This window comes from Agelaius phoeniceus, chromosome 2 (assembly GCF_051311805.1).
Source record: "Agelaius phoeniceus isolate bAgePho1 chromosome 2, bAgePho1.hap1, whole genome shotgun sequence".
Lineage (NCBI taxonomy): Eukaryota > Metazoa > Chordata > Aves > Passeriformes > Icteridae > Agelaius > Agelaius phoeniceus.
This window is the reverse complement of record NC_135266.1, coordinates 26,041,293-26,047,510: the sequence shown is the minus strand read 5'-3', so window position 1 is coordinate 26,047,510 and position 6,218 is coordinate 26,041,293. Positions and strand designations below refer to the sequence as shown.

Below are 6,218 nucleotides of genomic sequence, written 5' to 3'. Positions count from 1 at the left end.
ATGCCTGGGATTCTGACTGTTTCTAAAAATCCTCAGGATGAACATGAAATTACCTTCTCCAAGGACGAAGTGTCCAGAGAGTGTCAAAGGTGGATTTCACTTCATAGTTTCCTTGAATTTCTCCCTGTGGAAAAGGTGGACTTTTAAGGAGCTGAGTAAGAGAAGGCTGTTGTGCATTCAGAATGGCTGCAGGAAGACTGACAGGGAATGAAGAGTAACTGTTCAGTTTGAGAGACTTATTTTACTCTGGGTACACATATATATATTTTGAAATACCATGACCATATTTTTCAGGGTCTAACTTAAAAGATCATCCCGTGATGCCTGTAACAATCTCATCTGGAATTATCCAGTATTAAGATTCATATGTTTACTTTCACAACTAAATACTACATACTACAATGATCTCATTTGCACTTTGTGTTTGTTAGCAACTTCTAAATATAGAATTTTAAATCCTTGGGTATAGTTTTAGAAATCTGCCGGTTTGTTGTCTGAAAGAATCATTCCATCTTGCATAGCAGTAAGCAGTCATCCATAGGAGTTTTAGGGCTCTCTGTGCTGGATATTGCAAGCTTCTCTAGGCACTGCTGGCTGGGTAGTCATCATCCTTGGAGCACAGCATGCGTGCTCCTCTGCCTTGTGCTTTGTGCTGTGATGTGAGATCTCACTTTCTGTTCTCATGTCTGAGACCTAAACACTTGCTTCTGAGCCCAGGAGCTGGCTGAAGATAATCCCTGCTCTTAACCCTGCACAGATACAGGGATGAAGGGCCCCCAGGGATGCTGGGCCAGGCCATGCCTCTTGGAGAGCAGACCTCTGGAGTGTTTTCTTGCTGGGGAACATGCAGTTTATACTTGTGTGGTCCAAAAAACATGAGGTGCAGTCATCTATGTGTGTATGAATGGCAACCTTCTCCTGTTTGGTTATCAAGGTACTAGCAGGCAGGCTAAGATGAGGCTTTCTGCTAATGAGATATAGTCAATTAATAAAGAGGATATGGTAACATCAATGTGAAGCAGAATGTGCAGTCTGCCCTTTGGTAATGCCAGCGCAGTACACAATAGTTGCACAACTTGCACAACTCACCACTAACAGCATTGAAGGATACAGAAAGAAAACCTTTCTGGAGGCTCAGACTGCTTAGGTGGGTGTCAGGAAAAGTACATGAGTCCATGTTGGAAAGGACTGATACAAACGTCCTCATGTGTGCAACATGACAATGCCTTCTTATTGATTTTGTCACTTCTTGTAGCTATGCTATAAGAATTCTTGGGTGTAATCACCTTGGTGTTCTGGTTTGGGCCACAAAACTCAGTGCAGAAACTCTGCACAGCATCTGTTTTCAGCTGCACCACCTACTTGTACCTCTCTTCTTGGCTCTGGCTGCAACTCACATTGTTGTGTGCATGTATCACATATCAGAGGGAAAATCAGGCCCTCCATGTCTAACACTTCTTTGCAGCAGGGCTGAGCTCTCCAGTACCCTCTGATAAGATTGTGCTATAGAACAGTCCATGAAATGCAGTGTAAAGTGATTTCAGATACCTTCCAGCATTTTACCAGCACATAAATAGTTAGCTGCCATTGGAAATCTTAAGCTACAGACAATGGGAGATGGTAACCTCTTGTGCACAGGATTTAAAACTATAGGATCATTGACCTTGAATTGTGCATGTAGCCTGGGAAATCTAGAGTTAAGCAGCTTGCAAAGCCATAAAAGCCAGCCACCAGTCTGAAGAATAGAAGCCTTCTTCTAGTTTTCCTGCTGATATTCAGTGTTGTTTCAATCAAAGTACAGGTAGTACTTGAAGAATGACAGATCTTGTGAGCTTTATATACCAGTAAAATGAGATTATGCTTCATGACCCTGCTGCATTTGACTTTTACATTAGAGAATATGATTCAGGATTTCATTTGAAAATCCACAAAAATATAAATTAAAATATTTTTATTGTAATTGCTCATTTCTCATTAATTGCACATCATAACTGACTCACAGGAAAGCGAGAATCATAATGAAGAAAATCAGAAATAAAAAGGAACTCACGATCTTAATGTGTATCGGTACTGAAAAAATTACAAAAAATATAATGAAAAGCATAGAAAACTATATTTTTCTTACTAGCTTTATTCTTATAATATCACATTTTAAAAATACAATTTTAGAAAAAAAATGAACTATAGCTTTTTGCAGTGATAGGCGACAGGTCAGAAAAGCGTTTCAGAATAATTTTACACCTTTTAACCTTAAAAAATACTTTGCTGACAATTGAGAAAGGGCCTTAAAAGAAGCACTGATAGGCATTCTCACAGCAGGGTTGCCATGTCCCATCACATAGCAGAGGGTTTCTGCATAATGTATCCTGTAATAAGAAGTGTACTGCAAATCACCGGGCTTGAGTAGCAGTTTTAAGAAAGTAATCCTTGGCATGAACTGCTATTAGTGATGACACTGAAAGTTTGTTACGTAAAACTCTTCAGAAGACACAAAGAAGGTAAACTGTTTAAAATTTTGATTTGAGCCTTGAAAGAACTACTTTATCATAGAAATTTATCTGCATTTAAATATATATTTAGTGTGCTCAGGTTTTTTTTTTTTCTTTATTTTTGCTTATGCTTGGACAGACTCGTTAAATGGAAACTGCAGAGTTTTGTTAAATGAATGTCACTTTTCTCTCATTCCATGCCACAAATGGTAATTGTTCCAAAAGCGTCTTAATAATTACTGGTGTTAATTATGAATGTTAATATAGTCAATGATCACTCAGAGCCCCCATGTTGCAAACCCTTTATAAATGAAGTAAAAACTAAAAAAAAAAAAATTAAAAAAAATTTTAAGAATTGCAGTGTAACAAAGACTAAATCAGTCCATCAAAGCACAGCAAGCTATATTCATGTTTTAATGGCTAGACTAATCAAAATGGGATAGGAATCTACAAGAAACCTTCTTGTTGAAATTAATTTTGTATTTGTCTGGAAATGTAAATAAAAGAAAACGTGAAGGGGCCATTTCCAGGCAAGTTCTTTTCAGTGTTAATGATGCAAATCAGTGAAGTTTCTCAGTCCCTGGGGAATCTTTTTGTCTTTCTCATTTCCATAAGAATGATTTTTAGGTGATTAAAATAAAAATCTAAGAAAAAAAAATAATTCTTTATACTTTTCTTACAATACACTTTAGTTGATATCTGAAAAAAAAAAACCAACTAGCTGGAATTGACTTTAGAACTATAATAAACCTTCCTGGGAGAGTATTGGTCACAAAATGTTTTTGTATTTCTAATGGAGACATTTTTTGTTGTCTTTAGAAGTATTTGATACAAGTTGCAGTCATTTGAAAGCTTGATGTTTCAATGTAACTCCAGAATTTTCTCAGCAGCTAGTAAGGGGTAATGAAACGTTTCATTGTGTTGTTTTCTAAGTGAGCAGTATGAGAAACAGGCAGAGACATAATAATTAAAATTTTGGCTTTCTATATTTCTGGCAAATATTTTTTTCAAGGCTAGGTTCTTCCTGAAGATCAAGAACTGGATTGATAGTGAAATGCTGGAGATGCATTGATCATTTTAATCTTTTTTTAATCCCATCCTTCCTCCAGAAAGAAATACCTGAGTGACTCAATAAAAAGCTTCTATTAAACCATGGTTTTACTAGAAGGCAAGATAAACCCTACAATGGCTAGGACTGGCTTCACTTTCCCTCTTTTTCCAGGGAATAAGAAATAGCAAAAATAGAGATTTTCATAGTCCATGTTAGCCCCATGTCCAGCACAGATAACGCCTCTCTCCCTCCCATGGCAGTGTGTAGGGGAAGGACTAAATAATGTCCAGCTGTCCTGACCCACTCTGCACAGAGAGAGAGAGTGGCAATGGGCAATGTCCCAGGCTCTGCTGGCACACACGGGACACTGGTGTGCACCTCCTCATGCAACAGGGGCAGTGACAGCCTGCAGGGAGCACGGGGAGCACCGGCCCTGCTGATGCCTCCCAGCAGGCAGCACAGCTCTCCCTCAGGCTGGCAGGAGAGGGCAGGTGGCAGGAATAACCCTGGAGGGAGCTCAGAGCAGGAGCTGCTGCTGGGCTGCACTTCCAGGAGCAGAGAAGATGGCACCAGAGATGTTCTTATATGTTCTTATTCCCAGGCAGTGCTCAGCCAAAGTGGGTGTCCTCAAAGTTCATGAGTTGCCCAGGCCCAAGCAAAGAAGCAAGGCAGTGTCTTTGGTGTGCACTGTCAGGGTCTCCAGTGAGAGAAGAGCAGGGATGCAAGAAGCTGCTTTGGCACAGGCAGGGATCCCCACTGTGGATTCCAGGCTGCACAAGGAGGCTGCAGGCAGGAGACACAACAAGGAACCAAATCTCTGTGCTAGCCCCAACCAACGCACTCTTGTGGAACAGGGAGATGCTGCCCTCCAGGAAATTCACATAGAAATGGAGTTGGAGATTGCTGTTGATTTGGATTGGATTGCTTCCCACTGGGTTTCCTCTTCAGCTGCTAATGAGCCACCAAGGAGAATCAAGTTGTTCCCAGGACTGCTTGGGTCTTGGGTTTGGGTTGTGGAGGACTGAACAGAACTCTTGGGCTGCATATGGGATCAGATGGTACAGGGGACAACTGTTCAGGGAAAATGGACACACTGGTGTCCAATGCCTCCATTTCCTTCTGATTGCCCTTTGAGCTGATTTTCTTCTTAACTGCCCTTCATAGCTCCTGGCTGAAGACTTCCTCTCCTGCTCCAGGCTTCCCCAGCCATGGAGGGGATCTCCCTCTGCTCCAAAGGGGCAGACTTCTGAAATGTTCCTGGCTGTGGTGAAGTCAGAGGATGTTCAAGCTCCATTATTCAACAGACAGTAGTCAAGAGTCACAAAACCTGAAATGGTGTCTAAAATCCCAAAATGAACAAAACCAGAACTAATTTTTTATAATTCTTTTTAAACAACAGCACTTGGAAATATATTTTGATGTTGTTTTATTAGTTGTTGGCTATCTGATGGTAATATTATACAGGTGACTGTTTTCAAGCTATTCTTCAGACCCTAAGGCTATATATTTTCTTGTCTCCTTAGCATGAAGAGAATACAAAAGCCCAGACTTTAAGAAGAAATACACTATATTTTATGAAATCATGATTTATGACAACACTGCCAATCCATAAGTTTAATGCTGTTCTTACTCCTCCTGTTTGGGTGAGGCAAGGAACAAATTACAGGACAGCTCTTTGAAGTCTTTAAGGGAAGAAACTGCTTTCCATCTGCCCCTCCTCCTCACAGTGTGGTCCTGAGCCTTATGCCTTGCCTCTACATCCCCACAGACCCCTGAACAGCTCACACTACATGCAACAAGCATCAAGGTGAGAGGGAGGGTCAGAGTGAAGTGCTCCTCAAGGCAGCTTCCCCTGACTACCCTGGAGTCAGCCCTGCCTGCCTGTGCACTATCCTCTGCTCACCTCCCTCATCATGGGAGGCTAAAACATTTCTTCTAACAAAAGTAAACACACACAATTTCAAATGTAGGACGTGGCAGTGCTTTATAAAATCCTTTACAGACACCTACTGTCCAGTGAGTTTTCCTGAGGTTTGAGGCTCTGATCCCGCCCCTTTGTGGAAAGATGTTTTCCTCTGCTCCCAGAGTGTGCTTGCTGCCTGGCTAGGAGCTTGCTTGCTGGAGCATTGCCACAGAACATCCAGTCATTTGCTTTCAGTGGCATGCCAAAGAGAAAGAACATGACCCTGTAGCCTAAGAACTGAGTGCAGATACTTGGGATTTTCTTATGTTTCAAAGAAAGATCTGAGAGCTAAAATCAGCTTTGTTCCCAGCTTTCCTTCTGAGCACGTGTAACTATATAGAGATTGGGTAACCCTTCAGTGAGGTATGAGTTTGATTTCTCTTAGACAGAGAAAAGATTGTACCTAAATCTGCAATTTCCTAAGGAAATAGAAAAGCACTGTGGATACTGGACAGATACTGATGCTACATATTACAGGGATCCTGGTCTGGCACATCAGGTCTGGCACTTGCTCAGCTTGCTAAGACCTTTGCTGGTTGCAATCTAAACTCTTCCTCCCTGGGCCTGGAGGGTGTTATCTGGAAGGGGATGTAACTGGTAGCCTGAGAGTGTCCCATTTGGTCCTGGCTGTGCCTGTTGCCAAGTGACACTTTGCAATGTGCATCCTGCAGCCAGTTGGGTACAACTCCAATGTGCTCTGCTCTTTGTCCTCAAA

At 41.5% G+C, this 6,218-nt stretch overlaps 1 long non-coding RNA gene across 1 annotated transcript; it reads right to left on the bottom strand.

The window, feature by feature from the left end:
* Window positions 1-2,113: 2,113 nt before the first annotated feature.
* Window positions 2,114-5,875, bottom strand: LOC143693451 (uncharacterized). The gene is made up of 2 exons (XR_013181146.1): window positions 5,551-5,875; window positions 2,114-4,801 (listed from the first exon to the last, which is right to left on the bottom strand). It is a non-coding gene; the product is annotated as an uncharacterized LOC143693451 (long non-coding RNA).
* Window positions 5,876-6,218: the final 343 nt, after the last annotated feature.